The sequence below is a fragment of the Arachis ipaensis genome, chromosome B4 (assembly GCF_059453495.1).
Source record: "Arachis ipaensis isolate K30076 ecotype BB chromosome B4, ASM5945349v1, whole genome shotgun sequence".
Taxonomy (NCBI): Eukaryota; Viridiplantae; Streptophyta; class Magnoliopsida; order Fabales; family Fabaceae; genus Arachis; species Arachis ipaensis.
Window position 1 is genome coordinate 84,477,291 of NC_142439.1, and position 6,795 is coordinate 84,484,085.

At 39.6% G+C, this 6,795-nt stretch overlaps 1 non-coding gene across 1 annotated transcript; it reads left to right on the top strand.

The window, feature by feature from the left end:
* The first annotated feature begins 5,263 nt into the window (after positions 1-5,263).
* On the top strand, positions 5,264-5,367 carry LOC148568186 (small nucleolar RNA R71). The gene has a single exon (XR_015881514.1). It is a non-coding gene; the product is annotated as a small nucleolar RNA R71 (small nucleolar RNA).
* Positions 5,368-6,795: the final 1,428 nt, after the last annotated feature.

Below are 6,795 nucleotides of genomic sequence, written 5' to 3' on the forward strand. Positions count from 1 at the left end.
CTATTTGAATTAATGATATTTAAGGTATTTTTCAGTTTATGATTGTTCTCTTTGATTTAAGTTGCCATTGCTTCCCATCTAAGGACACTTTTATTATTCCAGCAATTTACTTTTTCCCCTTTTGGTCTTGGTTAAGAAATCAGTGACTCAACATTATCGAACTCAGCATAATTGATAATCGTTATCTTGCTAATTGATCTGAACTTCAATAATCCCAACTTTTTCCTAGGAAATAAATAGGATTCGAAGGTCAAACTAATTAGTCCCTTGACTTACCTTTGCTTCATAGGTTAACTAAGTGGAATTAAGATACAACTTTCATTATTGTTGAGAGGGATAACTAAGTTGGACTTCTAATTTCCCTTATCTTGCCAAAAGTTGTTTTACAGTTATTATTTATTTTTAATTGCCATTTAATTCACTCGTCATTTAAATTACTTGCTTCTCACCTTCTAAACCTCGATTACAACCTTTATAACCGATAATAAGAACATACTTCCTCGCAGGTTGATAAACCACTATTTTATGATTTATCTTGTGCTCAATTGAGTGGATTTCATCAACTCTTTACCCACTTATTCATATTAATTGCATGGTTTTACATTTGCCTTCCTAATTATGTGCTTTGATTGAAAACATGCTTCTTTGATCTTATATTTTCTTATTATTAATCCTCTCTTATTACCATTAGATGCCTTGATATGTGTGTTAAGTGTTTTCAGATATTATAAGGCAGGAATGACTTGGAGGATGGGAACAAAGCATGCAAAAGTGGAAGGAATGCAAGAAGTTGGAGAAATTGCTAAGCTGTCCAGCCTGACCTCTCTGCACTCAAACGGCTATAACTTTTGCTACAAAGGTCCAAACGACGCAGTTCTAGTTGTGTTGGAAAGCTAATGTCCGGGGCTTCGGTTTGATATATAATATGCTATACTTCTTCTGACGCTAGGCGATGCGACTGCGTGATCCATGCGGCCGCGTCGCTGTGACGGAAATCCAGCATGGCAAAATTTGAAACCAGCGAATTCTGGACTGTTTCTGACACAGTTTGCGGCCCAGACAACACACATTAGAGGCTATAAAGTGGGGGACTACATCCATTCATGAGGAGGCTTCCATAATTCATAATTTTAGGAGTAGATGTAGTTTTTAGAGAGAGAGGTTCTCTCCTCTCTCTTAGGATTAGGATTTAGGATTTCTCTTAGTTTTAGGAGTAGCTCTCAATCCCAGGTTCTTTATTTTTATTTATTTTTCCAATTTAATTTATGAACATCTATGCTAGATTTAATTTCTTTTGTTAATGCAATTCGAGGTATTTCAGATTTAAGATTGCTTTGCTTTATTTATATTGATGCTCTGTTTAAGATTGCTTTTAATTTAAATTAGATATTTTCTCCCTTTTGGCTTTGGTTAGGTAATTGGTAACACTTGAGTTGTCAAACTCAGGAGTGGTTGAAATTGGCTGATTTTGCTTTAGCTAGGATTGCTCTAACACTAGTCTCTCCACAGGAGTTGACTAGGACTTGAGGATCAAGCTAATTAGTCCACTTGACTTAATGATGCCAAGGCATCTTAGGCTAGTTTCACTAGCATTTTTCTGTTAGTTTTAGTTGTTTTATGCATTTTCTTGAGCTTAAAGTAACCAAGAATGGTTAAATGAATAACAAAGCAATGAACCATCCAAACAGTATGATTTTGATGCAAATTCCATGAGTTTTTAGTTATATTAATTGAATGCTATGAATGGAAGATTCTCATGAAATTTTGCAAGACTTTGATGCAGTTGTTTGGATGATTTCAGGAAAGAAGAGGCTAGGCAAGGAAGCAACAAAAATCAATAAAGGAAGCTTGAATATCACATGTGGAGTTTAAGTTCCAGTTTAAGCTTAAACTGGAGCTTAAACGCCAAAATCATGAAAGCTGAGGAAAGGAAGGAAGTGGCGTTTAACCTCCAGTTTAACCTTAAACTGGAAGTTAAACGCCAGAAATGGGAAATGCACCAGGGAGCCATTTCCACGTTTAAGCTCCAGTTTGACCTTAAACTGGAGCTTAAACGTGTTCGATCAAGTCTTCTCCTCCAGGGTTGCTTTTTCCATTTCCACGTTTAAGCTCCAATTTAACCTTAAACTGGAGCTTAAACGTGTTCGACCTCCAGGGCTACCTTTCTCCCCTTCCACGTTTAAGCTCCAGTTTAACCTTAAACTGGAGCTTAAACGTGTTCGACACCTCTAGGGCTACCTTTCTCCCCTTCCACGTTTAAGCTCCAGTTTAACCTTAAACTGGAGCTTAAACGTGTTCGACCTCCAGGATGGCTTTCTCTATTTCCACGTTTAAGCTCCAGTTTAACCTTAAACTGGAGCTTAAACGTGTTCGACCTCCAGGGCTGCCTTTCCTATCTCCACGTTTAAGCTTCAGTTTAACCTTAAACTGAAGCTTAAACGTGTTCGACTACATTACCCTCCAGGGCTGCCTTCTTCCATTTCCACGTTTAAGCTTCAGTTTAACCTTAAACTGAAGCTTAAACGTGCTTCCACAAAAGGCATCACTGGAAGTGTCTGGCGTTTAAGCTGCAGTTTAAGCTTAAACTGCAACTTAAACGCCACTCTTGGAAAAGGTTTCTGGGCCAAAAATATTGCAGTTTAAGTTAGCATTTGAGCACAAACATTAACTTAAACTTACTCTGGTATGAAACCCAATTGAATATCATGGTTTATGGGATTGGGCCTGAAGGATTGATGAGTCTGAAATTTCAATTTGTTGAGTCATGTGTCATTACTTGATTATCACTAAGTTGGCTCAATGAATGTTACAGAATTTGGATCAGTAGCCTCATCAAGATTATGGATCATAAACGCAAAGCAAAAGGAAAAGCAGGGAGAGGCCTCAAAGCCCAAGAAACACAACAGAAGCTCAATATAGAAAGTGTATAAATAGGATAGAATTTAAGTTAGGAAGGACTTTTACCTTTTCATTTTGCTAGTTTTCATACCTTTGTAATGGAATTCAGAGCGATGACTCACTAAACCCCCTTTCATTGGGTTAGGGAGCTCTATTGTAATTCAATGAATCAATAATAGTTTATCTCCTTCTTCAGTCTTTTCTCTTGAATTTTGTTAGAAAGCTTCTCGATCTAATTCCATTGGGTAGTTGTCTTGGGAAAGAAACTACCCATAATTGGAATCCTTCGGAACCTTGGGAAAGGAATGGAGGATTCATGCTAGAGAAGCTTTCTCACAGTGAATTGGATTGGGGTTTGGATGGATATTGTGACATGTAATCCTACCAAATTGTGGTTCATGAAACTGTGTGGTATAATCAGTGATCGAGCATCATCTCTTCTTATGAACATTTGTTTGTTTGTTTGTTTGTTTTTATGAGCATCGCATCAAGTTTTTTGTTTCTCCACCCTCTTGGCAATTTCTTTATAATTCTTCCCTTTCTCTTGATGATTTCTTCATTGACCCCTATGTCAGGAGGATCCTTCTGATCTGCTTCTATTGATTCTTGTGGCTTTAACTCTTGCAATTCTTGTTTGCCTTCCAAGGACTGTTTCAGAATTTCAGCTGCTGGATTGCTTTCCTCCAAACAAAGATGGCTACTATCATCCTTAGGCGTTTCATGTTCTGGTTCAGGCTCAGATGCAGGTTTGAAAACATTGAAAATGAGCTGTTCATCATGTATTCTCAAAATTAGCTCTCCTTGTTCTACATCTATGAGTGCTCTAGTAGTGGCTAGAAATGGCCTTCCCAGAATGATGGGGTGTAAGTAGCTTTCCTCCATGTCCAAAATGACAAAATCTGTGGGGAAGTAATAATCTCCCACTTTCACCAGCACATTCTCAACTACCCCTTCAGCTTGCTTCTGAGTTTTGTCAGCCAGTTGTATGATTACATCAGTGGATCTCACCTCATTCAATTGTAGCCTCTTCATAAGAGTTAGAGGCATCACATTTATGCTAGCTCCTAGATCACAGAATCCTCTGTCAATTTTTGTTTCCCCTATGATGCAGGGGATATGAAAACTTCCTGGGTCTGTTTTCTTAGAGACTGTGTCCTTCTTGATGAGCGCACTGCATTCTTTGTTCATTGTTACCGTTTGTCCTCCCTTCAAAACTCTTTTCTTGCTCAACAATTCCTTTAAATACTTGATATGTGTAGGCATCTGCTGGAGGATCTCAAGGAAGGGAATATTGATATGGAGAGACTTAAATGTCTCTAAAAACCTTGAATAGGTTTTCCCTTTTTCACTTCCTCCTAACCTCTGAGGAAATGGTGCTTTTGGTTGGTATGTTTCCAGCATGCCTGTTTGCAGTTCCTTGGCTTGTTCAGTTTCACCTTCCTGTTTAGCTTCTTCCACACCTTCCTTCAAGATTTCTGGCTCCTGTTCTGAGGGTCTGATTCCTTCTTCTTCTGAGACTTCCTTCAATGTAGTGATGGCCTTGCATTCTTCCCATCTCACTCTCTTTTGTTCCCCTTTAGGATTCTTTTCTGTGTCACTAGGGAACACTGCAGTTGACTTGGGGGCCTGTTGAGATAGCTCTCCTACTTGAGACTCCATCCTCTTGAGTTTTTCACCATGGTTCCTTAAGGTAGATCTCACATCATCCCTAAAGTTTTTCAACTCACTTATGTCCTGACCCATGTTTGCAAGCACTCCTTCTATCCTGTTTAATTGATCTTGAAATTGTTGGTTCGGATTAGGTTGGGTAGGTTGATTATTTTGGCCATGATATGATGGTTGGGAGTAAGTGTTTTGTGTGGCTTGGTATGATCTTTGGTTGGAGTTTTGGTATGTGGACTTGTTATGTTGGTTTTGCTGGTTCCCCCACCCAAAGTTTGGGTGGTTTTTCCAGCCTGGGTTGTAAGTGTTGGAATGTGGATCATATGGTTGCCTTTGTTGATTTCCTACATAATTGGCCTCTTCCCAATCACCTCCTTCAGTGCTTTCTTCCTCTTGATCTTGTGTGTGTATTGCAGCCACTTGTTTTGTTTCTAACTTCCTGGTGAGCTCTGCTAGTTGCTTGGCAAACACCTTGTTTTGGGCTAGAATTGTATCAACATGGTTCAGCTCCATGACTCCCTTAGTGTTGTGTCTCTCTGATGCATAGTAGTACTCATTCTCAGCCACTGTCTCAATCACTTCAATGGCTTCTTCCACAGTCTTTTTCCTGTTCAATGAACCTCCTGATGAATGGTCTACAGCCTTCCTTGATTCATAAGAGAGTCCATCATAGAAAATATGCAATTGCACCCAGTCATGGAACATGTCTGGTGGGCATTTCCTTGTCAAATCCTTGAATCTCTCCCATGCCTCGTAGAGAGTTTCACCATCTTGTTGTCTAAAAGTCTGAACCTCAGATCGAAGCCTATTGACCTTTTGTGGGGGGTAGAAACGTGCCAGAAACTTGCTTTCCACCTCGTCCCATGTTGTTAGGCTCCCCCTTGGGAATGATTCCAGCCACTTAGCTGCCTTGTCCCTAAGTGAAAATGGGAACAAAAGCAGTTTATAGGCATCTTCCTGGACTCCATTGGACTTCACAGTGTCGCAAATTCTCAGGAATTTTGTGAGATGTTGGTTTGGGTCTTCATTAGTACTCCCACCAAATGAACAATGATTCTCCACAAGTGATATTAGCTGTGGTTTGAGCTCAAAATTGTTGGCCTGAATGGGTGGTTTCTGAATGCTGCTACCACAATTCCCAGAGGTTGGGTTTATGTATGAACTAAGAACCCTCCTCTCAGGGATGGCATTGTTTCCATCAGCTCTCTCATGGTTGTGAACTTCTCTATCCATGTTGAGATCTAAAGCTTCCTCAAAATTGTCCTCAGATTCTCCTTCAGATTCTTCTTCTCCCAGTATTCTCTTCCCTCTTGCTTCCCTTCTAAGTCTATGAAGGGTCTTCTCTGGTTCGGTATATGGAGGAGTTGATGTCTCTCCTCTCCTACCTGTCATACAAGAACACAGCACAGGCAACAAACAAGTGAAATACTCTTGGTTAATGGAAGAGTAAGGTTAGAGCAGTTGAGGAATTAATTCAAACAGTTAGTGAGTCAGTGAGTTAGTTGCTTGAATTTAAAGGCATAAAGAAAGAAAGCATGTAACAGAGTGCAGAAATTAAAAATTCAACAAGTAACTTGAACTAAATTAACAAAGCAATAAAAATGCTCAATCTAGTTAACTTCTAATTTGAGAATTGTCAATCGAAAACCAATCCCCGGCAACGGCGCCATAAACTTGATGAGGCTGCTGATCCAAATTCTGTAACATTCATTGAGCCAACTTAGTGATAATCAAGTAATGACACATGACTCAACAAATTGAAATTTCAGACTCATCAATCCTTCAGGCCCAATCCCATAAACCATGATATTCAATTGGGTTTCATACCAGAGTAAGTTTAAGTTAATGTTTGTGCTCAAATGCTAACTTAAACTGCAATATTTTTGGCCCAGAAACCTTTTCCAAGAGTGGCGTTTAAGTTGCAGTTTAAGCTTAAACTGCAGCTTAAACGCCAGACACTTCCAGTGATGCCTTTTGTGGAAGCACGTTTAAGCTTCAGTTTAAGGTTAAACTGAAGCTTAAACGTGGAAATGGAAGAAGGCAGCCCTGGAGGGTAATGTAGTCGAACACGTTTAAGCTTCAGTTTAAGGTTAAACTGAAGCTTAAACGTGGAGATAGGAAAGGCAGCCCTGGAGGTCGAACACGTTTAAGCTCCAGTTTAAGGTTAAACTGGAGCTTAAACGTGGAAGGGGAGAAAGGTAGCCCTGGAGGTGTCGAACACGTTTAAGCTCCAGT